Source organism: Manis javanica, chromosome X (assembly GCF_040802235.1).
Source record: "Manis javanica isolate MJ-LG chromosome X, MJ_LKY, whole genome shotgun sequence".
Lineage (NCBI taxonomy): Eukaryota > Metazoa > Chordata > Mammalia > Pholidota > Manidae > Manis > Manis javanica.
The window spans coordinates 51,548,800-51,575,110 of record NC_133174.1 but is presented as its reverse complement, the minus strand read 5'-3'; the positions used below and the strand labels follow the sequence as shown (position 1 = coordinate 51,575,110).

The following is a 26,311-nucleotide window of genomic DNA, read 5'->3' as shown; positions in this document are numbered from 1 at the left end:
GACTGACCAAGGAAGAAACACAAAAGTTAAGCAAACCAATTATGTGCAAAGAAATTGAAGCGGTAATCAAAAAACTACCCAAGGACAAAACCACCGGGCCAGAAGGATTTACCTCGGAATTTTATCAGACACACAGAGAAGATATACTACCCATTATCCTTCAAGTTTTCCAAAAAATAGATGAGGAGGGAATACTCTCAAACCCATTCTATGAAGCCAACATAAACCTAATACCAAAATCAGGAAAAGTTCCCACCAAATAAGAAAATTACAGAGCAATATCCCTGATGAACCTAGATGCAAAAATAGTCAATAAAATATTAGCAAACTGAATTCAAAAATATATCAAAAGGATCATACAGCATGACCAGGTGGGATTCATCCCAGGGATGCAAGGATGGTACAACATTCGAAAATCCATCAACATCATCCACCACATCAACAAAAAGAAAGACAAAAACCACATGATCATCTCCATAGATGCTGAAAATGCATTTGACAAAATTCAACATCCACTCATGATAAAAACTCTCAGCAAAATGGGTATAGAGGGCAAGTATGTCAACATAATAAGGGCCATATATTATAAACCCACAGCTAACGTCATACTGAACAGTGAGAAGCTGAAAGCTTTTCCTCTGAGATCAGGAACAAGACATGGATGCCCACTCTCCCCGCTGTCATTCAACAAAGTACTGGAGGTCCTAGCCACGGCAGTCAGACAAAATGAAGAAATACAACGAATGCAGATTCGTAAAGAAGAAGTTAAACTGTCACTATTTGCAGATGACATGATATTGTACATAAAAAACCCTAAAGACTCCACTCCAAAACTACTAGAACTGATATCGGAATACAGCAAACTTGCAGGATACAAAATTAACACACGGAAATCTGTGGCTTTCCTATACACTAACAATTAACCAATAGAAAGAGAAATCAGGAAAACAACTCCATTCACAATTGCATCAGAAAGAATAAAATTCCTAGGTATAAACCTAACCAAAGAAGTGAAAGACCTATACCCTGAAAACTACAAGTCACTCTTAAGAGAAATTAAAGCAGACACTAACAAATGGAAACTCATTCCATGCCCATGGCTAAGAAGAATTAATATCATCAAAATGGCCATCCTACCCAAGGCAATATACAGATTTGATGCAATCCCTGTCAAATTGCCAGCAACATTCTTCAATGAACTGGAACAAATAGTTCAAAAATTCATATGGAAACACCAAGGACCCCGAATAGCCAAAGCAATCCTGAGAAAGAAGAATAAAATAGGGGGGATCTCACTACCCAACTTCAAGCTCTACTACAAAGCCATAGTAATCAAGACAATTTGGTAGTGGCACAAGAACAGAGCCACAGACCAGTGGAACAGAATAGACACTCCATAAATTAAACCAAATATATATGGTCAATTAATATTTGATAAAGGAGCCATGGACACACAATGGCAAAATGACAGTCTCTTCAACAGATGGTGCTGGCAAAACTGGACAGCTACATGTAGGAGAATGAAATTGGACCATTATCTAACCCCATACACAAAAGTAAATTCAAAATGGATCAAAGACCTGAATGTAAGTCACGAAACCATAAAACTCTCAGAAAAAAACATAGGCAAAAATCTCTTAGACATTATCATGAATGACTCTTCTTGAACATATCTCTCCGGGCAAGTAAAACAACAGCAAAAATGACCAAGTGGGCTAAATGAAGCTGAAAAGCTTCTGTAGAGCAAAAGACACCACCAATGGAACAAAAAGGTGCCCTACAGTATGGGAGAATGTATTTGTAAATGACAGATCCAATAAAGGCTTGACATCCAGAATATATAAAGAGCTCACCCACCTCAACAAAGAAAAAACAAATAATCCAATTAAAAAATGGGCAGACAAGCTGAGCAGACAGTTCTCCAAAAAAGAAATACAGATGGGAACAGACACAGGAAAATATGCCCCACAACACTAATTATCAGAGAAATGAAAATTAAAACCACAATGAGGTATCACCTCACACCAGTAAGGATGGCTGCCATCCAAAAGACAAACAACAACAAATGTTGGCGAGGCTGTGGAGAAAGGGGAACTCTCCTACAATGCTGGTCGGAATGTAAATTAGTTCAACCATTGTGGAAAGCAGTATGGAGGTTCCTCAAAATGCTGAAAACAGACGTACCATTTGACCCAGGAATTCCACTCCTAGGAATTTACCCTAAGTATGCAGCACTCAAGTTTGAAAAAGACAGATGCACCCCTATGTTTATTGCAGCACTATTTACAATAGACAAGAATTGGAAGCAACCTAAGTGTCCATCAGTAAATGAATGGATAAAGAAGATGTGGTACATATACAAAATGGAATATTATTCAGCCATAAGAAGAAAAAAAATCCTACCATTTGCAACAACATGGATGGAGCTAGAGGGTATTATGCTCAGTGACATAAGCCAAGCGGAGCAAGAGAAATCCCAAATGATTTCACTCATCTGTGGAGTATAAGAACAAAGGAAAAACTGAAGGAACAAAACAGCAGCCAAATCACAGAACCCAAGAATGGAATAACAGGTACCAAAGGGAATGGGACTCGGGAGGATGGGTGGTTAGAGACGGATAAGCGGGGGGGGGAGAAGAAAGGGGGTATTATGATTAGCATGCATAATGGGGGGTGGGAGAAAGGGGAGGGCTGTACAACACAGAAAAGACAAGTAGTGATTCTACAACATTTTGCTATGCTGATGGACAGTGACTGTAAAGGGGTTTGTGGGGGGGACCTGGTATAGGAGAGAGTCTAGTAAACATAATATTCTTCATGTAATTGTAGATTAATGATAACAAAAAAAGAAAAAAAAGAACGAAAGGGGATTACTCCCTGATAGGATAAAACCAACTGCAAATCACCGATTAATGCATGCTTTAAATATCCTTAATTTTGATCATTTAATGGGTGTCAGGTGATCAGCTATGGAAGTACATTTTTCTGATAATATTCCTTTCTCTTAAAAATAATAAAGCAGTTCCTTTGTCGTGATCTCCAATAAGTTCTTCACAATGGTATAAAGGGCATATCAAAGGGTGGGCAAAGGGTTTGTTTGTGTTTATACAGAGGATCAAAGCCTAATTTGGCTACCCAGAAAATGAATGAAGATACGATATGAAGAAGAACTTCCAACATCAACATTCTCTGGAAGAGTCATTCCAGAAGATGATCATCAAAAAACTTCAACAAAGATCCTGGTGCTGTTGCAATTGTTGCTGCATTCATCACACTGGTTCCTGGACTTGCCATTGGAATGAAGAAGGAGATATCTAAGCTGGCCTGTGCATACAGTAAAACAACAAATTTGACTGGATCTATACTGTTGGAACTCAACCACGAATTAGGAGAAGTGCAAGTTGCAGTGCTCCAGAATCTTGTGACTACAGTCTATCTACTGTTAAAAGAACATACAGGATGTGAACAGTTCCCAGAAATGTGTTGTTTTAATTTGTCTGATTTTTCTCAAACTATTCAAATTCAGTTAGACAATATCCATCATATCATTGGTAAGTTTTCACAAATGCCTAGGGTGCCTAACTGGTTTTCTTGGTTTCACTAGATATGGCTGGTAATTGTAGGTCTGCTTTGGTTATGTAGCTGTATTCCTATTATGTTAGTGTGTGCACGCAATTTAATTAGTAGTTTAAAACCTATACATGCTTATGTTACACTACAAGAAGATATGTCAAAGAAATAATCAATCTTCCCATGTTTTCTTCCGTCTGCTATTTCTATAGCTTTTCTTCTTCTTCCTAATTACAACCCTTAAGTAGAATTCTTGCCTCATATCAAAATTACCGCGTATCTATTCTTCCAAGTGGTAAAGATACCTCAAGAAAAATGCTGGGCATAGAAGCCACAGGGCATAAATCTGAAAAGAAGTCAAAAGCTAACCTTTTCAAAGCATATTGCTTCTCTCTCACTTACCAACTTTACATTTCCCTGTATGGCCCCAGAAGATGACTGGTTAGCCAGAGATGGGTAAGATTCCTCAAGGGAGGAACAACCTAAGACAGGCACAGTTGCAGGGGCCCATCAGGTGAGAAATTGAGGATCAACAGAGGTGAGGCTTAGAACCTCACACCCCCCCCCCCGTTCTGAGAGAAATCTTCTGCATCCGTGGATGTTTTGTTGCCCTTGTCTAGCTTGGATTAATACTTACTCTGTAGGCATACACCTGATCATGTACATTTGCCCTCTTAGAGCACTAAACTCTGTTTTCTACCTTTATCTTGCATCTATCTACCACTTCAGCATTTTATTAAAAAAATATAATAATAGTAAGGGAGAAATGTGGGATTCACAGATAAATCAAGTATAAAAATCAAACGAATAATCATATTTGACCTGATTGTTTATAGTTCATGACGTGTGATCAAAAACGAAAGTTTCTGTGATGACTGCCCTTGTACTGTTCACCATATAAGAACTTACTCACTATGTAAGAACTTGTTCACCATGTAAGAACTTATTCATTATGCTTCAGAAGATTGGAGACTGTTGAGAATTAATCTTGGAGTTGATTAATGATTGTGCATTGAGTCCCCTATACAGAATTTTATTGTTGTTAACAACCATATGATCAATAAATATGAGAGATGCCCTCTCAAAAAAATAAATAAATAAAAAATATGAAGAGCCATTTCACAATAGGGGATATACAGAATGTAAATAAACACATTAGAAGATGTTAAGCATTGTTGGCCTTTAGAGAATTACTAATTAAAACCACAATGAGGTATTTCCCCACTTACCAGAATATCTAAAATAATGCATAATGATACCAAAAAAAAAAAAAAAAGAACGTATGGGATGTGAACAGTTCCCAGGAATGTGTTGTTTTAGTTTGTCTGGTTTTTCTCAAACTATTCAAATTCATTTAGACAATATCCATCATATTATTGATAAGTTTTCACAAATGCCGATGGTATGTCACTGGTTTTCTTGGTTTCACTGGATATGGCTGGTAATTGTAGGTCTGCTTTTGTTATGTATCTGTATTCCTATTCTGTTAATGTGTGTACACAATTTAATTAGTAGTTTGTTAAAACCTATACATGGTTATGTTAGTCTACAAGAAGTTATGTCAAAGAAATAATCAATCTTCCCATGTTTTCTTCCGTCTGCTACTTCTGTAGCTTTTCTTCTTCCTTCCTAATTACAACCCTTTAGTAGAATTCGTGCCTCATATCGAAAATTACCAAGTAGCATAATTCTTCCAAGTGGTACAGATACCTCAATACAAATGCTGGGCATAGAAGCCACAGGGCATAAATCTTCAAAGAAGTAAAAAGCTAACCTTTACAAACAATATTGCTTCTCTCTCATTTACCAACTTTACATTTCCCTGTATGGCCCCGGAAGATGACTGGTTAGCCAGAGACGGGTAAGATTCATCAAGGGAGGAAACAACCAAGACAGGCACAGTTGCAGGGGGGCCATCAGGTGAGAAATTGGGGATCAACAGAGGTGAGTCTTAGAACCTCACCCCCCCCCCCCATTTTGTGAGAAATCTTCTGCATCTGTGGATGTTTTGTTGCCCTTGTCTCACTTGGATTAATACTTAGTCTATAGGCACAGACCTGATCATCTACATTTGCCCTCTTACAGCACTAAATTATGTTTTCTGCCTTTATCTTGCATCTACCTACCACTTCAGCATTTTATTAAAAAAAAGAATAAGGGAGAAATGTGGGATTCACACATAAATCAAGTATAAAAATCAAATGAATAATCATATCTGACTTGATTGTTTATAGTTCATGATGTGTGAGCAAAACCAAAAGTTTCTGTAATATGACTGCCCTTTCACTGTTCACCATGTAAGAACTTATTCACTATGCAAGAACTTGCTCACCATGTAAGAACTTGTTTGTTATGCTTCAGAAGATTGGAGACTGTTGTGAATAAGCCTTGGTGTTGATTAATGATTGTGCATTGAGTCCCCTATACAGAATTTTATTGTTGTTAACAACCATTTGATCAATAAATATGAGAGATGCCCTCTCAAAAAAAAATGTACGGGGGAATAAACAGGAGGTTGCAATTTAAAACAGTGGTCAAGAGAGGATTCACTGAGCAGATCACATTTGTGAGAGGCACAAGAGCCCTGCAGTGAGAGTAGATAATGTATACCCAGTGGAGTGAGTTAGGGACACTCTAATAGGAGATGACATCACAGAGGTCATGTTGGTGTGGGGGTGATAGGATAAGGCCTTGTCGACCATTATGAAGACTTTAGCTCTTGTCCTGCGTTAGATAGGAGTGGAAAATGACATGAACTGACTCAAATCACCTGGAGTCATATCTTTTCCAGGCTAAATAGTTTCAGGTCCTTCCAACCTTTCCCTCTGAGTTTCAGCCTCCTCGCCAGCCTTGTCTGTCCAGTACCTAGCCTTTGCAGTCCCTGCTTAGATGGTGGTCAGCCTTAGCTATCACTGTGGTTTGTACCCTTGGCACAAAGGCAACCTTGCTTTGGATCTTTGGTAGGTGTGTTCCTTGTAGTGAGAGAGAACACAGTCAACCTGTTCACCCTTTTTGGAGAATTCAGTAGCTGGGGAAGTAAGAGTCTGGGGCTCTTGTACTTCTCCCACTGGGGTCTGTGAGTAACTGTTGGTGACTGGACCTGAGGGTCCCAGAAAAGCCAAGGCTGTTAGCATCCAACAAGAGGCAAGAATGGAGACTTCAAGGAGAATGTTTCTTTTTTCAGCAACTGGAAATGCCTGGATCCAGGAGAACTGCAACAGGGTGTACCTGGAAGATCAGGCTAAGGTCTGAACCAAATAATCAGGATTAAAGCCATCATCTAAGTAAGGAGCCTAAAGTGGTCATGAGAAGTCCAGGCACAGAGGGAGGAGAGCACTGAGGAACAGTGCGACTGAGCAGGTGAGTGGGAAAGAGGAAAGTGTGGCAGGTGATTGGTGCCAAGATTATGCATTTACGACTTCCCTGCAGCTTTTTGTGCATGGAAGTGAGTGATGTCTGCATTCAGAGTACAAAGATAACCCACGAAAATGCTTTCCTCAGGGTCCCCACCTTGAGTGTTTTCCAGGTAGCGCAAACTTAAAGCAAAGAATTTGAAGGGTATTTATAATGCCACCTGTGGGTCTGGGCTTAGTGATAGGCCTGTCTGAAGAGGGACTCTACAGTTGAAAAACTGGCCTGGGGCAGGCCTGCACTAGGAGGAACCAAAGCATAGTCCTTGAGAATCTGCATAGGTCTGTCTCCAGCCCTGAACATATATTTTTCACTTACTAAATGGAGCCAGTAATACCTATTCAGCCTTCATCCACCAATCCTGTGTTCCAACAGAGGCCATTTTCATTTTTTCCACTGAAAAGTGCAGTAGGCACTAGATGTGAAAGTACTTTTTAAAAATTGTAAAGGGCTATAGAAATGCAAGGTAGTAGCATTACTCAAATGCTTTGGTACTGGTTGTCTGCCCTCTATGAGCTCATCTCACAAGGCCAGGGCCCTGTGAAGAGCCATTTGTACCTGCCAGCAGTCAGATGCTACACTCTGACTGCCCAGCCATTAAACACAGTGTCTTTAGAGTTTTATTTTTTTACTTCTGGGATGTGTGTGTGTGTGTGTGTGTGTGTGTGTGTGTGTGTGTGTGTGTGTGTTTATTTAGGGTTTTGAAAAACTGCAATACTTCATGTAATTCACTTTCTTAATGCTCCCAACTCCTCAGTCACAGTTTCTCTGTTGATCTGTCTGTCTTCTTTCTCTCTCATTCTCAATACCAATGCTGAACATGTTCCTGGCTTGGAAAAATGACCATATAAAGTACAAATGGCTTAATGTGGCTTCCTCCTTAGATGGTCATGTTCATGGAAGTCATTATTCAGAGTAATTATAGGTAGCTGGTGGAAACAGTCTGTAGTCTTCCAGCTCCTGTCTCATGAATCAGGAAGTATCTTCTTCATAGCTGAAGATGGAGCTGAGCTTCAGTGAGTAAAGTCCAGCAACAGTAAAAGTGTTTGGCTTCCCTCCTGGAAATTACATCAGGGGACTGCCTTTCTGGCCCTGGCCTGCCCATAACTGTGTGGCCTAGGGTGTCTCCTCATTTCTCTGGGCCTCAGCTTCCTCATGCATCAGGTAAGAATATAAATCCCTGCCATGTGTATCTCCTATGAAATGGATATAAAAATGGTTTGGAAAATTGTAAAGCAGAGGGGCGGAGCCAAGATGGTGGCATGAGTAGAGCAGTGGAAATCTCCTCCCAAAACCACATATGTCTATGAAAATATAACAAAGACAACTCTTCCTAGAATAAAGACCAGAGGACACAGGACAACATCCAGACCATATCCACACCTGTGAGAACCCAGTGCCTCACAAAGGGGGTAAGATACAAGCCCCGGCCCGGCGGTATCTGAGCACCCCTCTGCCCAGCTCCCGGTGGGAGGAGAGGAGTCAGAGTGGGAGGGAGAGGGAGCCCAGGACTGCTGAACACCCAGCCCCAGCCATCCGGACCAGAGCACAGACACAGTGCATGCGCGGGGCCCTGGATACTAGGGAAACAGGGCAGCAAGAATGGTGAGCAGGTACTGGAGGCCGGTGCCGGAGGACAAAAGAAGAGCGAGAGGCCATTTTTTTTTTTTTGTTGTTGTTGTTTTCTTGTGGTGAGTGCTTTTTGGAAGCCTTAAAGGGATAGGGACCCCAATACTAGGGAAACAGGGCAGCAAGACGGGTGAACAGGTGCCTGAGGCTGGCACCAGAGAATAAAGAAAAACGAGTGGCCATTTAAAAATTTTATTTTATTATATTTTTTAAATTAATTAACTGTTTTTGGTCATTGTTTTGTTTTGGCGGGTGCTTTTTGGAAGTCTTAAAGGGGCAGGGCAGGATAATTAGTCCAGAGAAAGGGAACCTGGGGATCTCTGGGCACTCTAAACCCCTGGGCTGCAGGGAACACGGAGGCCCCTTATGGAGATAAATAGCCTCCCAGCCGCTCCCCCTCCAACATGACTCCACCACTTTGGAACAGCAGCCTGAGCCAGGCCATGCCCACAGCAGCAGTGGAGATAAACTCCATAGCAGCCGGGCAGGAAGCAGAATCCCTGTCTGTGTGAAGCTACCCAGCACAAGCCACTAGAACTCGCTGTTCTCCCAGGTGACGAAGGCCACAAACCAACAAGATGGGAAGTTCTTCAAGCTGTCACTCATCCCAGCTCTGTAAACTATTCCTATCACCATGAAAAGACAAAATAACAGGTGAACGAAGATCACAGAAACACCAGAGAAGGAGACAGACCTAACCAGTCTTCCTGACAAAGAATTCAAAATAAAAATCATAAACATGCTGACAGAGATGCAGAGAAATACGCAAGAGAAATGGGATGAAGTCTGGAGGGAGATTACAGATTTCCGGAAGGAGATCACAGAAGTGAAACAAACTCTGGAAGGATTTATGAGCAGAGTGGATAAGATGCAAGAGGCCATTGAAGGAATAGAAACCAGAGAACAGGAACACATAGAAGCTGACACAGAGAGAGATAAAAGGATCTCCAGGAATGAAACAATATTAAGAGAACTGTGTGACCAATCCGAAAGGAACAATATCCGTATTATAAGGGTACCAGAAGAAGAAGAGAGAGGAAAATGGATGGAAAATATCTTGGAATAAATAATTGCTGAAAACTTCCCCAAACTGGGAGAGGAAATAATCGAACAGACCAGGGAAATACACAGAACCCCCAACAGAAAGGATCCAAGGAGGACAACACCAAGACACACAATAATTAAAATGGCAAAGATCAAGGACAAGGAAAGAGTTTTAAAGGCAGTTAGAGAGAAAAACGTCACCTATAAAGGAAAACCAATCAGGCTAACATCAGACTTCTAGACAGAAACCCTACAGGCCAGAAGAGAATGGCATGATATATTTAGTGCAATGAAACAGAAGGGCCTTGAACCAAGGATACTGTATCCAGCACGACTATCATTTAAATATGATGGTGGGATTAAACAATTCCCAGACAAGCAAAAGCTGAGGGAATTTGCTTTCCACAAACCACCTCTACAGGGCATCTTACAGGGACTGCTCTAGATGGGAGCACTCCTAGAAAGAGCACAGAACAAAACACCCAACATATGAAGAATGGAGGAGGAGGAATAAGAAGGGAGAGAAGAAAAGAATCTCCAGACAGTGTATATAATGGCTCAATAAGCAAGCTAAGTTAGGCAGTAAGATACTAAAGAGGCTAGCCTTGAACCTTTGGTAACCACGAATTTAAAGCCTGCAATAGCAATAAGTACATATCTTTCAATAGTCACCCTAAATGTAAATGGACTGAATGCACCAATCAAAAGACACAGAGTAATAGAATGGATAAAAAAGCAAGACCCATCTATATGCTGCTTACAGGAAACTTACCTCAAACCCAAAGACATGCACAGACTAAAAGTCAAGAGATGGAAAAACATATTTCAGACAAATAACAGTGAGAAGAAAGCAGGGGTTCCAGTACTAATATCAGACAAAATAGACTTCAAAACAAAGAAAGTAACAAGAGATAAAGAAGGACAATACATAATGATAAAGGGCTCAATCCAAAAAGAGGATATAACCATTCTAAATATATATGCACCCAACACAGGTGCACCAACATATGTGAAACAAATACTAACAGAACTAAAGGGGGAAATAGACTGCAATTCATTCATTTTAGGAGACTTCAACACACCACTCACCACAAAGGATAGATCCACTGGGCAGAAAATAAGTAAGAACACAGAGGCACTGAACAGCACACTAGAACAGATGGATCTAATAGACATCTATAGAACTCAACATCCAAAAGCAACAGGATATAGATTCTTCTCAAGTGCACATGGAACATTATACTAGCCCACAAAAAGAGCTTCAGCAAAATCCAAAATACCGAAATTCTACCAACCACTTTTTCAGACCACAAAGGTATAAAACTAGAAATAACTTCTACAAAGAAAACAAAAAGGCTCACAAACACATGGAGTCTTAACAACATGCTCCTAAATAATCAATGGATCAACAAATAAATTAAAATAGAGATCAAGGAATATATAGAAATGAATGACAACAATAACACAAAGCCCCAAATTTTGTGGGACGCAGTGAAAGCAGTCTTAAGAGGAAGTATATAGTGATCCATGCACACTTGAAGAAGTAAGAAGAATCCCAAATGAATAGTCTAACATCACAATTATCGAAACTGGAAAAAGAAGAACAAATGAGGCCTAAAGTCAGCAGAAGGAGGGACATAATAAAGATCAGAGAAGAAATAAACAAAATTGAGAAGAATAAAACAATAGCAAAAATTCATGAAACCAAGAGCTGGTTCTTTGAGAAAATAAGCAAAATAGATAAGCCTCTAGCCAAACTTATTAATAGAAAAAGAGAATCAACATGAATCAACAGAATCAGAAATGAGAATGGAAAAAATCACAAAAGACTCCAGAGAAATCCAAAGAATTATTAAAGACTACTATGATAACCTATATGCCAACAAGCGGGAAAACCTAGAAGAAATGGACAACTTCCTAGAAAAATACAACCTCCCAAGGCTGACCAAGGAAGAAACACAAAAGTTAAACAAACCAATTATGAGCAAGGAAATTGAAGCGGTAATCAAAAAACTACCCAAGAACAAAACCACCGGGCCAGACGGATTTACGTCGAAATTTTATCAGACACACAGAGAAGACATAATAACCATTCTCCTTCAAGTTTCCCAAAAATAGAAGAGGAGGGAATACTCCCAAACCCATTCTATGAAGCCAACATCACCCTAATACCAAAACCAGGCAAAGATCCCACCAAATAAGAAAATTACAGACCAATATCCCTGATGAATGTAGATGCAAAAATACTCAACAAAATATTAGCAAACCGAATTCAAAAATACATCAAAAGGATCATACAGCATGACCAGGTGGGATTCATCCCAGGGATGCAAGGATGGTACAACATTTGGAAATCCATCCACATCATCCACCACATCAAAAAAAGAAAGACAAAAACCACATGATCATCTCCATAGATGCTGAAAATGCATTTGACAAAATTCAACATCCATTCATGATAAAAACTCTCAGCAAAATGGGTATAGAGGGCAAGTACGTCAACATAATAAGGGCCATATATTATAAACCCACAGCGAACGTCATACTGAAGGGTGAGAAGCTGAAAGCTTTTCCTCTGAGATCAGGAACAAGACATGGATGCCCACTCTCCCTGCTGTCATTCAACAAAGTACTGGAGGTCCTAGCCACGGCAGTCAGACAAAACGAAGAAATACAACGAATGCAGATTCGTAAAGAAGAAGTTAAACTGTCACTATTTGCAGATGACATGATATTGTACATAAAAAACCCTAAAGACTCCACTCCAAAACTACTAGAACTGATATTGGAATACAGCAAACTTGCAGGATACAAAATTAACACACGGAAATCTGTGGCTTTCCTATACACTAACAATGAACCAATAGAAAGAGAAATCAGGAAAACAACTCCATTCACAATTGCATCAGAAAGAATAAAATTCCTAGGCATAAACCTAACCAAAGAAGTGAAAGACCTATACCCTGAAAACTACAAGTCACTCTTAAGAGAAATTAAAGTGGACACTAACAAATGGAAACTCATCCCATGCCCGTGGCTAGGAAGAATTAATATCAGCAAAATGGCCATCCTGCCCAAAGCAATATACAGATTTGATGCAATCCCTGTCAAATTGCTAGCAACATTCTTCAACGAACGGGAACAAATAGTTCAAAAATTCATATGGAAACACCAAAGACTCCGAATAGGCAACGCAGTCCTGACAAAGAAGAATAAAGTAGGACGGATCTCTATCCCCAATTTCAAGCCCTAATACGAAGCCAGAGTAATCAAAACAATTTGGTAGTGGCACAAGAACAGAGCCACAGACCAGTGGAGCAGATTAGAGACTCTAGACATTAATCCAAACATACATGGTCAATTAATATTTGATAAAGGAGCCATGGACATACAATGGTGAAATGACAGTCTCTTCAACAGATGGTGCTGGCAAAACTGGACAGCTACATGTAGGAGAATGAAATTGGACCATTATCTAACCCCATACACAAAAATAAATTCAAAATGGATCAAAGACCTGAATGTAAGTCACGAAACCATAAAACTCTCAGAAAAAAACATAGGCAAAAATCTCTTAGTCATAAACATGAATGACTCTTCTTGAACATATCTCCCCGGACAAGTAAAACAACAGCAAAAATGAACAAGTGGGGCTAAATGAAGCTGAAAAGCTTCTGTACAGCAAAACACACCATCAATAGAACAGACGGGAACCCTACAGTATGGGAGAATACATTTGTAAATAACAGATCTGAGAAAGGCTTGATGTCCAAAATATATAAAGAACTCACACACCTCAACAAACAAAAAACAATTAATCCATTAAAAAATCGGCAGAGGAACTGAACAGACAGTTCTCCAAAAAAGAAGTACAGATGGCCAACAGACACATTAAAAGATGCTCCACATCACTAATTATCAGAAAAATGCAAACTGAAACTACAATGAGGTATCACCTTACACCAGTAAGGATGGCTGCCATCCAAAAGACAAACAACAACAAATGTTGGCGAGGCTGTGGAGAAAGGGGAACCCTCCTGCACTCCTGGTGGGAATGTAAATTAGTTCAACCATTGTGGAAAGCAGTATAGAGGTTCATCAAAATGCTCAAAACAGACCTACCATTTGACCAGGAATTCCACTCCTAGGAATTTACCCTAAGAATGCAGCAATCAAGTTTGAGAAAGACAGATGTACCCCTATGTTTATCGCAGCACTATTTACAATAGCCAAGAATTGGAAGCAACCTAAGTGTCCATCAGTAGATGAATGGATCAAGAAGATGTGGTACATATACACAATGGAATACTACTAAGCCATAAGAAGAGGACAAAACCTACCATTTGTAGGAACATGTATGGAGGTGGAGGGTATTATGCTCAGTGAAATAAACCAAGCGGGGAAAGAGAAATACCAAATGATTTCACTCATCTGTGGAGTATAAGAACAAAGGAAAAACTGAAGGAACAAAACAGCAGCAGAATCACAGAACCCAAGAATGGACTATCAGGTACCAAATGGAAAGAGACTGGGGAGGATGGGTGGGTAGGGAGTGATAAGGGGGGGGAAGAAGAAGGGGGATATTAAGATTAGCATGCATAAGGGTGGTGGTAGAAAGGGGAGGGCTGTACAACACAAAGAATACAAGTAGTGATTCTACAACATTTTGGTATGCTGATGGACAGTGACTGTAAAGGGGTTTATTGCGGGGACCTGGTATAGGGGAGAGCCTAGTAAACATAATATTCTTCATGTAAGTGTAGATTAAAGATAACAACAAAAAAAAAAGTAAGAAAGAAAAGAGGGATTACTCCCTGATAGAATAAAACTTACTAAATCAACGATTAATGCATGCTTTAAATATTCTTAATTTTGATCACTTAAAGGGTGTCAGATGATCAGCTATGGAAGTACACTTTTCTGATAATATTCCTTTGTCTTAAAAAAAAAAGCAGTTCCTGTGTGGTGACCTCCAATGAGTTCTACACAATGGTATAAAGGGCATATCAAAGTGTGGGCAAAAGGTCTGTTTGTGTTTATACAGAGGATCAAAGCCTCATTTGGCTACCCAGAAAATGAACTAAGATATGATATGGAGAACAACTTCCAACATCAGCACTCTCTGGAAGACTCATACCAGAAGATGATCATCAAAATACCTCAACAAAGATCCAGGCAATGATGCCGTTGTAGCTGCATCCATCCCACTGGTTCCTGGACTTGCCATTGGAATGAAGAAGTTGATATCTAAGCTGGCCTGTGCTTTCAGTAAAACAACAAATTTGACTGGATCTGTACTGTTGGAACTCAACCAAGAATTAGGAGAAGTGCAAGTTGTAGTGCTCCAAAATCTTACAACTACAGACTATCTATGGTTAAAAGAACATATGGGATGTTAGCAGTTCCCAGGAATGGGTTGTTTTAATTTGTCTGATTTCTCTCAGACTGTTCAAGTACAGTTGGACAATATCCATCATATCATAGACAATTATTCACAAATGCCTAGTGTGCCTAACTGGTTTTTTTGGCTTCACTGGAGATGGCTGGTAATTAAAGATCTGCTTTGGTTGTGTAACTATATTCCTATTATGTTAGTGTGTGTGCGCAATTTATTTAGTAGTTTAACACCTATACATGCTTAAGTTTCTCTACAAGAAGATATGTCAAAGAAGTAATCAATCCTCCCATGTTTTCTTCCTTCTGCTACCTATATAGCTTTTCTTCTTCCTTCCTAATTACAACCCTCAAATAGAATTCGTGCCTCATATCGAATTTACCGAGTATCATAATTCCTCAAAGTGGTAAAGATACCTCAAGACAAATGCTGGGCATAGAAGCCACAGGGCATAAATCTGCAAAGAAGTCAAAAGCTAACCTTTTCAAACAATATGGCTTCTCTTTCACTTACCACCTTCACATTTCCCTGTATGGCCCCTGAAGATAACTGGTTAGCCAGAGATGGGTAAGATTCCTCAAGGGAGGAACAACCTAAGACAGGCTCAGTCTCGGCGGGGCAATCAGGTGAAAAATTGGGGATCAACAGTGGTGAGGCTTAGAACCTCACCCCCCACCCCCACCCCCTGTTTTGAGAGAAATCTTTTGCATCCGTGGATGTTCTTTTGCCCTTGTCTAGCTTGGATTAATACTTAGTCTACAGGCACACACCTGATCATCTACATTTGCTCTCTTTCAACACTAAACTATGTTTTCTACCTTTATCTTGCATCTACCTACCACTTCAGCATTTTATTAATAATAATAATAATAATAATAAGGGAGAAATGTGGGATCCACCTATAAATCAAGTATAATAATCAAACGAATATTCATATTTGACCTGATTTTTTATAGTTCATAATGCGTGATCAAAACTGAAAGTTTCTGTGATGACTGCCCTTGTACTGTTCACCATGTAAGAACTTATTCACTATGTAAGAATTTGTTCACCATGTAAGAACTTGTTTGTTATGCTTCAGAAGATTGGAGACTGACGAGAATTAGGCTTGGGGTGGATTAATGATTGTGCATTGAGCATTGACTCCCCTATGCAGAATTTTACTGTTGTTAACAATCATTTGATCAATAAATATGAGAGATGCCCTCTCAAAAAAAATTGTAAAGCAAGGAAGCAATGTGGTTGTCATTATTACTGGCATCTCTGCAGTTTGAATTCTTCAGGAGGATGCTGCATCTTCAAATTGACAGTTCCTGCTGTCATACTAACTCTGAGCACATGCACTTAGTGCTATGAGGGGATGTAGAGATAAGCAGTAGTATGCTACAGCCAGCTTGTATCAGTTCTCAAGAGCTAATTGTATACATCTCTTCCCAACTCCACATTCAGTAACGTCACATTGATAGATGAAATTGGCAGTGGCAAAAGTATTTTCCTCCATGGAAACTGGTAAGCATTGTAAATCCAGCCCTTTTTTTTCAGAGATCTAAAACTATTTCAGCTGTAAAGGAGCTGCCAATCTAACAGTAGTGTATATGTGTGTTTGTGTGTGTGTAAGTATACATGCATACATGCTATGAGAAAGTGGTAAGGTAAGCAGGCACATGATTAAAACAGATAAAAGTATTAAGTTGAACCATGTGATATTGTTGCTTGTACCAGTTGAAACTAGCCAAGTAGTGGCACTTTCACATTGTTCGACATAATAGAATGTCATCTATAGCACAGAATAGTACCTGGAAGAAAGAGGATTTCCTAAGGCCCCTGAGATGATTGGAAGCTGAGATGGAGTTATACCCCAGAACTCCTAGTTCCTTGTCTTAACCCTCAAGACTCCATTACCACTTTATTGTCCTCTGACACCTTGTCAAGATGCACAAGGCTTTAACATGAGAAGCATAGTACTAATGTGTTGGAACACAAGTCTCATAACCACAAAATTGTCAGTGTTGCCTCTAAATTAAAGGCTAGAATTCAGGTCATATCCTTATATTGTAGCCTCATCATCCCAACACACACTTTCTCCCTCACTCTTTCTCTGTTTCTCTCCACACTACCCTCACCATTCTAACTGTATCTTGCATTCTAAGAGTGCCAGGAATTAGAGTATTCTAGAGGAGAGCAAAGGAAAATGATTCTAACAGTTGTAAATAGTGTCTATGAGGAACGGTGAAAGGAATTTTTGCCTTGAGAAAAGAAATTTGCCTTTGAGCAGAACACAGCTTTTAGGTCTCAAAAGACTGATGTACAGAAGATGCTATGATGCATTTTTCCATTTCCTGAAGATAGAAAAATTCAACATTAGTTAATGGCATTACCAGCCAGCCAGGCTTCTAAATGGAGCATCATTGACTCCTTTCATTTGCTCAGTCTCAACATCTAATCAGTCACTGAACTCTGTTGATTCTGCCTCTTAAATATCTCTTGAATCCATCCCTTCCTTTCCATCTGAGCTGCCATGGTTCTAGGCCACAGCTTCATCCTTAGGCTCAACTGAGCTCCATGCTTCCATTTTCAGCTGCTGCCATCAGATTGTTCTTTAGAAATTACCCAACTGTTCAGGCCAGGCCTCTGGTGAAATCCCTATGCCTATGAAATAAAAACTGACTTCCTCAGCCTGGCATTCAAAGCCTTCTATTGTATGGTTCCAACTCTCACCATTCAATACACCAGACACTTTAGCTGTTTCCTCAGTAGGCCTCCCACTGTTACTACCACAAGGGCCTTTATACATCTGTCCCCTCTAACTAGAATTCCACTACTTTCACCCATTGAAATCCTGCCTGCCCTTCATAACACCACCTAAATGCTAACTACCCCTGATTTCCACACTATGGTGGGCCCACTTACTTCTGAACCCTACAGACATTCATTTGCCTTTATCTGTTGGCACCCAACTTAGTGGTAAGAGTAGCAGCTTTTAAGTTAGACGGCTTAGGTACAGTCCTGACTTTGCTACCTATTAGCTGTGTGACATTGAGCAAGTTGCTTAAGTTCTCTTTAGCATCTTTAAAATGGGCAACATATTTGTGTTCTCAGAGATTATTATAAAATGATAAACATTCATTAACTGATACTGAATGTTTATTAACTATAAACTGAAACATAGTAGGTGGTAAGTGCTGCTATTATATTTACATTCTTGTCTCATCTCTCTGACTGGATGTTGGTTCCTGAGGACAGAAATATATTCCTCATCTTTATTACAGTTAATAATTATTCTTAAAAATTGTTTTACAGGGTCTTCTGGTTCAGATATTCCCCAAAAGTACAACTATAAACTCTGGAAATAACACAAGACACAAACAAAGGAGAATTTGAAAAGTGGTAAGAAGGTGAACTGGTTAGGGATCATAGGATTAGAGGGAAAACACAACAGCATAACCATCATTTGTCCCCCAACCCATGAGAACAAGGTGATCCAGATCTGGCACTTCCTGACCCCAACCTAGCAACAGAAGGTAACCTAGGAAAGTTCAACCCTCTCCCAGACAGAAGAGATGTCCCTCTGACAACATCATGTGATCCCAGCATCACCAGCAAAGAGGATTGATTGAGAGCCCCACTGACAATAAGCAGCCAGAGGAATCACTCTCTTTCTCTGCCAGGCCTGAGACTCCTCTCTCCCATTGAGAGACATCAGGTGACTAGGTGGCACCAGCAAGGGGTACCTAACAAAACAAGAGGCCAGACCTGGGATATGCTCATCTTCCCTGCAGACAGTGGCTATTTCCTTGTAACCTAGGTTCACCAGATGGCCTGCTTTGAAGTATTCCCTCAACCTCTCAGACAGCATCAACAGAAATGAGTGGGAACTCCATCAGGACCACACAGATGAAGTAGACTTAAATAGCATCATAAAAATCATAAAGAAAGTTAGTCATTAAAACCACAGCCCACAAAAGTAGATCCAGACCCATATTCTAAACTTAAACAGGGTAATTGCCTGCTTAAATGAAATATTTATATAGGGCCCAGGGTCTCCTAACATACTAAGTAAAATGTCTAGGATACAGTAAAAAAAGTTACTCATAATAACAAGAACCAGAAAAATAAGACATTACTGAGAAAAGACAATCGATAGATGCCAATACTGAGATAAATCAGATGTTTGGAATTACCTGTACCTGACAAGGATTTTAAAGCAGCTGCCATAAAATACTTCAACAACCAATTACAAATTATCTCGAAGCAAATGAAAACTTAGAAAAATCTTAGCAACAAATTAGAAGTTATAATGGACTATTATTCAGCCATAAAAAGAGAAATCCTGCCATTTGCAATCACATGGGTAGACCTAGAGAGTATTATGATAAGTGAAATGAGCCAGACAGAGAAAGACAAATACCATATGATTTCACTTCCATGTGGAATCTGAAAACAAGACAAAACAAAATTAACAAAATAGCAGTAGACTCATAGACACTGAGAAGTGACTGGTAGTAACCATGGGGGAGGGTACGGGTGGGTGAAATTGGTGAAGGGGATAAAAAGGCACAAAATCTCAATTGTAATATAAATTAGCTATGGGGATGAAAGCTATAGAGAAGATAGTCAATAGTTCTGCAACATCTTTCTATGTTGACTGATAGTAATTACACTACTAGGGGTAAGGATTTAATAGTGTAGATAAATGTCAAATCAATATGTTGTATACCTGAAACTAATATAATATTGTATATCAACTATACTTCAGTACAAAGTATATCAAAAACAAATTTTTTAAAGATTAAATGAGATAATGCATGTATAGTGCCCAATGCTACAAATCATATATACATAGTCATAATAGTGTGTAAACATTTAATATTGATTTAACCCTAAGTCATAATATTACTATTTTTGGAGAAGGAGAGCAGAGTTAATGATATTTACATTTGTGTGTATTACAGACTCTGAGAATGAGATCTCTCATGAGATACTTTGTTCCTTCTGCTATGTGAGGATACAGTGAAAAGGTGGCTTGGCTGTCTGTGAAACAGGAAGCGGGCCCTCACCTGACACCGAATCTGCTGGTCACTTGATCTTGGACTTCTCAGACTCCAGAACTGTGAGAAATAAACTTATGTTGTTCATTCAAAAAAGTGGAAATTATAAAACTAAAAAACTACAGTAATATGTTTTTAAAATTCTGGATAGGCTCAATATCCACTGGAGATAACAGAAAATAGGATCAGTGAACTGGTGGAAAGAATGATAGAATTTATGCATTTTGAGCAACAGGGAGAAAAAAGATGAACAGAACCACAGAGATGTGTAGGACAAGAACAAAATACCTAACATTCATATCACTGAAATCCAAGGAGTAGAGGGAAAGAAGCTGGTGCACTGCACTGTTGTTTTAATTTGTCTCCATATATTGCTTGATCTCTGTTTTAATTTGGTCATTGATTCACCAATTATTTCAGAGCATGTGTTCAGCCTTCATGTGTTTGTGAGCCTTTTTGTTTTCTTTGTACAATTTATTTCTAGTTTTATACCTTTGTGATCTAAGAAGTTGGTTGGTACAATTTCAATGTTTTTAATTTGCTGAGGCTCTTTTTGTGGCCTAGTATGTGGTCTATTCTGGAAAATGTTCCATGTGCACTTGAAAAGAATGTATCCTGCTGCTTTTGGGTGGAGTGTTCTGTAGATGTCTGTTAGGTCCATCTGTTCTAATATGTTTTTCAGTGCCTCTGTGTCCTTACTTATTTTCTGTCTGATTGATCTGTCCTTTACAGTGAGTAGTATGTTGAAGTCTTCTAAAATGAATGCATTGCATTCTATTTCCCCCTTTAATTCTGTTAGCATTTCTTTCACATATGTAGGTGCTCCTGTGTTGGGTGCATAGATATTTATAATGGTTATATCCTCTTGTTGGACTTAACACTTTATCATTATGTAATGTCCTTCTTTGCCTCTTGTTGCTTTCTTTGTTTTGAACTCTATTTTATCTGATACAAGTACTGCAACACCTGCTTTTTTCTCCCTATTTTTTTTGCATGAAATATCATCTTCCATCCCTTCACTTTTAGTCTGTGTATGTCTTTGGGCTTGAAATGACTCTCTTGTAGGCAGCATATAGGCAGGCCTTGCTTTTTTATCCATTCTGTAACTCTGTGTCTTTTGATTGGTGCATTCATTCCATTTACATTTAGGGTGATTATCAATGGATATGTACTTACTGCCATTACAGGCTTTGGATTCATGGTTACCAAAGGTTCAAGGGCAGCTTCTTTACTATCTAACCATCTAACTTAACTCACTTATTATGCTATTATAAACACAGTCTGTGAAAAGAAATTCTTTTTTCTATCAGTTCTTTTTCTTCCTCCTCCACTCTTTATATGTTAGGTGTCATATTCTGTACTCTTTGTGTATCCCTTGACTGACTTTGTGGGTAGCTGATATAATTTTTCATTTAGTTAGTATTTAGTTTGTCTGCTTCCTTTGCTGTGGTTTGATTTTCTCTGGTCACAGCTTTTTAGCCTTAGGAACACTTCCTTCTATATCAGTCCCTCCAAAATACACTGTAGAGATGGTTGTGGGAGGTAAATTCTCTCAGCTTTTGCTTATCTGGAAAGTGTTTAATCCCTCCTTTAAATTTAAATGATAATCTTGCTTGATAGAGTATTCTTGGTTTGAAGTCCTTAGCTTCATTGCATTAAGTATATCATGCCACTCCCTTCTGGCCTGTAAGTTTTCTGCTATGAAGCCTGATGATAGCCTGATGGGTTTTCCTTTGTAAGTGATCCTTTTTCTCTCTCTGGCTGCTTTTAATATTCTGTCCTTATCTTTGATCTTTTCCATTTTAATTATTATATGTCTTGGTGTTGTCTTCCTTGGGTCCCTTGTGTTGTGATATCTGTGCACTTCCATGGCCTGAGAGACTATTTCCTTCCCCAGATTGGGGAATTTTTCAGCAATTATTTCTTCAAAGACACTTTCTATCCCTTTTTCTCTCTCTTCTTCTGGTACCCCTACAATGTGAATATTGTTTCGTTTGGATTGGTCACACAGTTCTCTTAATATTCTTTCATTCCTAGAGATTCTTTTTCTCTCACTGCCTCAGATTCTCTGTATTCCTTTTCTCTGATTTCTAGTCCATTAACATTCTCCTGCCCCTCATCTAATCTGATTTTAAATCCTGCCATTGTTTATTTCATTTCTGTTATCGCCCACCTGAATTTGTCCTTTAGCTCTTGAATATCTTTCTGTAGTTTGATCAGCATGCTTATGACTTTTATTTTGAACTGTTTTTCAGGAAGATTGGTGATTTCAGTCTCACTGAGGCCTCTTTCTGGTGTTTGAGGGATTTTGGATTGAACAAGCTTCTTCTGACTTTTCATCTTCCTGGAGCGATGGGAGTGGTTGCTGGCAAGTGTTGTGGGTGTCAGCTGGGAGGACAAAGTCCCTTCCTCCCTGTGAGTCACCATGCTTGTCTCTGCTGTCTGTGCCAGTTGACTGTGCACAGGGATCGGCCTCTGGGTTCATTTCCTAAGATGCTGTGTGTGGGGTGGCCCTCGGGATGGCCTAGGGCAATGGCAGGGTTCACAGATGAGCAGTGCGTATTCTGCCATTTGAACAAAGCTCCTCCAAAGTTCCCAGTCTATGTGCCTGTCTCTGCTGTCTCTGCTGGTCAACTGCATACAGAGAGCAGCCTCTGGGTCTGGGCCGGTTAGCTGCGCACAGGGAGAAGCCTCTGCATTAAGTTGTGTAGTTGCTGTAGGTGGAGGTGTCCTCCAGCTGGTCTGCAGCAATGATGGAGAAAGCTGGTTTGCACACAGGTGCTGGCATGGAGGAAGGAACAGCAGGCTGATTACTGTGGTGAGGGGCTTCTAGGCTGTGTTGCCAACCAGGAAAATAGGGCGCCTGAAGCTCCTGAAAGTTCCTAATCTCCTGGGCTGCATTTGCCAGGACGATTTTGTACACCTGTTAAACCCTTGTTCCTTTAAGACTTTTTTTTTTTTGAGAGGGCATCTCTCATATTTATTGATCAAATGCTTGTTAACAACAATAAAATTCTGTATAGGGAGGTCAAGGCTCAATGCACAATCATTAATACATCTCAAGCCTAGTTCTCGTCAGTCTCCAATCTTCTGAAGCATAATGAACAAGTTCTTACATAGTGAACGAATTCTTACATAGTGAATAAGTTCTTACATGGTAAACAGTACAAGGGCATTCATCACAGAAACTTTCAGTTCTGATCACGCATTATGAACTATAAACAATCAGGTCAAATATGAATATTTGTTTGATTTTTATACTTGATTTATATGTGAATCCCACATTTCTCCCTTTATTATTATTATTATTTTTATTTTTAATAAAATGCTGAAGTGGTAGGTAGATGCAAGATAAAGGTAGAAAACATAATTTAGTGTTGAAAGAGAGCAATTGTAGATGATCAGGTGTGTGCCTGTAGACTATGTGCTAATCCGAGCTAGACAAGGGCAATAAAACATCCATGGATGCAGAAGCTTTCTCTCAACATGGGGGGGGGGGTGAGTTCTAAGCTTCACCACTGTTGTTCCCCAATTTCTCACCTGATGGCCCCCCTGCAGCTGTGCCTGTCTTAGGTTGTTCCTCCCTTGAGGAATCTTACACGTCTCTGGCTAACCAGTCATCTTCCGGGGCCATACAGGGAAATGTAAAGTTGGTAAGTGAGAGAGAAGCCATATTGTTTGAAAAGGTTAGCTTTTTACTTCTTTGCAGATTTATGCCCTGTGGCTTCTATGCCCAGCACTTCTCTCGAGGTATCTTTACCACCTGGAGGAATTATGATACTCAGTAAATTCGATATGAGGCACGAATTCTATTTGAGGGTTGTAATTAGGAAGGAAGAAGAAAAGCTATAGAGGTAGCATATGGAAGAAAACATGGGAGGATTGATTATTTCTTTGACATATCTTCTTGTAGAGTACCTTAAGTATGTATAGGTTTTAAAGTACTAACTTGTGCACACATATTAACATAATAGGAATACGGTGACATAAACAAAGCAAATCTATAATTACCAGCCATCTCTAGTGAAGCCCAGTAAACCATTTAGGCACCCTAGGCATTTGTGAAAATTAGTGTATGATCTGACGGATATTGTCCAACTGTACTTGGACATTCTGAGAGAAATCAGACAAATTAAAGCAACCCATTTCTGGGATCTGTTCACATCCCATATGTTCTTTTAACCGTAGATAGTCTATAGTCGTAAGATTTTGGAGCACTACAACTTGCACCCCTCCCAACTCCTGATTGAGTTCCAACAGTACAGATCCAGTCAAATTCGTTGTCTCACTGTATGCACATGCCAGCCTAGACATCTCCCTCCTCATTCCAATGGCAAGTCCAAGAAATGGTGGGGTGGACGCAGCCACAACTGCAACATGGCCCGGATCCCTGTGGAGGCTTTTTGATGATCATCCCCCGGCACGAGTCCTCCAGAGAGTGCTGATGCCAGAAGCTCCTCCTCATATCGTATCTTAGTTCATTTTCTGGGTAGCCAAACTAGGCCTTGATCTTCTGCATAGAAACAAACAGACCCTTTGCCCACACTTTGACATACCATCTATACCACTGTGTAGAACTCATTGGAGGTCAGCACACAGTAACTGCTTTTTTTTTTTAATTCAGAAAGGAATATTATCAGAAAAGAGTACCTCCATAGCTGATCATCTGACACCCTTTAAATGATCAATATTAAGGATATTTAAAGCATGTGTTAATCTTTGATTTACCAATTGTTTTATCCTATCAAGGAGTAATCCCCCTTTTCTTCCTTTTTTTTTTAATCTTTAAGCTACACTTACATGAAGAATACTATGTTTACTATGCTCTCCCCTATATCAGGTCCCCCCTAAAAACCACATTACGGTCACTGTCCATCAGCATAGAAAAATGTAGAATCACTACATGTCCTCTCTGTGTTGTACAGCCCTCCCTCCCCTTTCTCCCCCTCCCATGCGTGCTAATCTTAATAACCCCCTCTTCTTCCCCCCCCTTATCTCCCCCTGCCCACCCATTCTCTCCAGTTCCTTTCCCTTCGGTACCTGATCGTCCATTTTTGAGTTCTGTAATTCTGCTGCTGTTTTGTTCCTGCAGTTTTTCCTTTGTTCTTATACTCCTCAGATGAGTGAAATCATTTGGTATTGCTTTTTCTCCACTTGGCTTATTTCACTGAGCATAATACTCTCCAGCTCCATCCATGTTGCTCCAAATGGTAGGATTTTCCCTCTTCTTATGGTTGAGTAGTATTCCATTGTGTATATGTACCACATCTTCTTTATCCATTCATCTACAGATGGACATTTAGGTTGCTTCCAATTCTTGGCTATTGTAAATAGTGCTGCGATAAACATAGGGGTGCATCTGTCTTTCTCAAACTTGATTGCTGCATTCTTAGGGTAAATTCCTAGGAGTGGAATTCCTGGGTCAAATGGTATGTCTGTTTTGAGCATTTTGATGAACCTCCATACTGCTTTCCACAGTGGTTGAACTAATTTACATTCCCACCAGCAGTGTAGGAGGGTTCCCCTTTCTCCACAGCCTCGCCAACATTTGTTGTTGTTTGTCTTTTGGGTGGCAGCCATCCTTACTGGTGTGAGGTGATACCTCATTGTAGTTTTAATTTGCATTTCTCTGATAATTAGCGATGTGGAGCATCTTTTCATGTGTCTGTTGGCTATCTGTATTTCTTTTTTTGGAGAACTGTCTGTTCAGTTCCTCTGCCCATTTTTTAATTGGGTTATTTGTTTTTTGTTTGTTGAGGCGTGTGAGCTCTTTATATATTCTGGACGTCAAGCCTTTATCGGATCTGTCATTTTCAAATATATTCTCCCATACTGTAGGGTTCCTTTTTGTTCTATTGATGGTGTCTTTCGCTGTACAGAAGCTTTTCAGCTTAATGTAGTCCCACTTGCTCATTTTTGCTGTTGTTTTCCTTGCCCGGGGAGATATGTTCAAGAAGAGGTCACTCATGTTTATGTCTAAGAAGTTTTTGCCTATGTTTTTTTCCAAGAGTTTAATGGTTTCATGACTTACATTCAGGTCTTTGATCCATTTTGAGTTTACCTTTGTATATGGGGTTAGACAAAAGTCCAGTTTCATTCTCCTACATGTAGCTGTCCAGTTTTGCCAGCACCATCTGTTGAAGAGACTGTCATTTTGCCATTGTATGTCCATGGATCCTTTATCAAATATTAATTGACCATATATATTTGATTC

At 39.6% G+C, this 26,311-nt stretch overlaps 1 protein-coding gene across 7 annotated transcripts in view; it reads left to right on the top strand.

The window, feature by feature from the left end:
* The window catches only part of AMER1 (APC membrane recruitment protein 1), a 176,748-nt gene that overhangs the window by 41,424 nt on the left and 109,013 nt on the right, over nt 1-26,311 (top strand). For 4 of the 7 annotated variants that reach the window (XR_012127300.1, XR_012127301.1, XR_012127295.1 and 1 more), the window contains 4 exons: nt 6,755-6,930; nt 18,350-18,436; nt 20,002-20,159; nt 22,353-24,293. The gene's annotated coding sequence lies outside the window, so the exon portion shown is untranslated. Of the gene's footprint in view, nt 1-6,754; nt 6,931-18,349; nt 18,437-20,001; nt 20,160-22,352; nt 24,294-26,311 lie in introns of those variants that run through there. The other 3 variants (XR_012127297.1, XR_012127296.1, XR_012127298.1) reach the window with 2 other exon arrangements.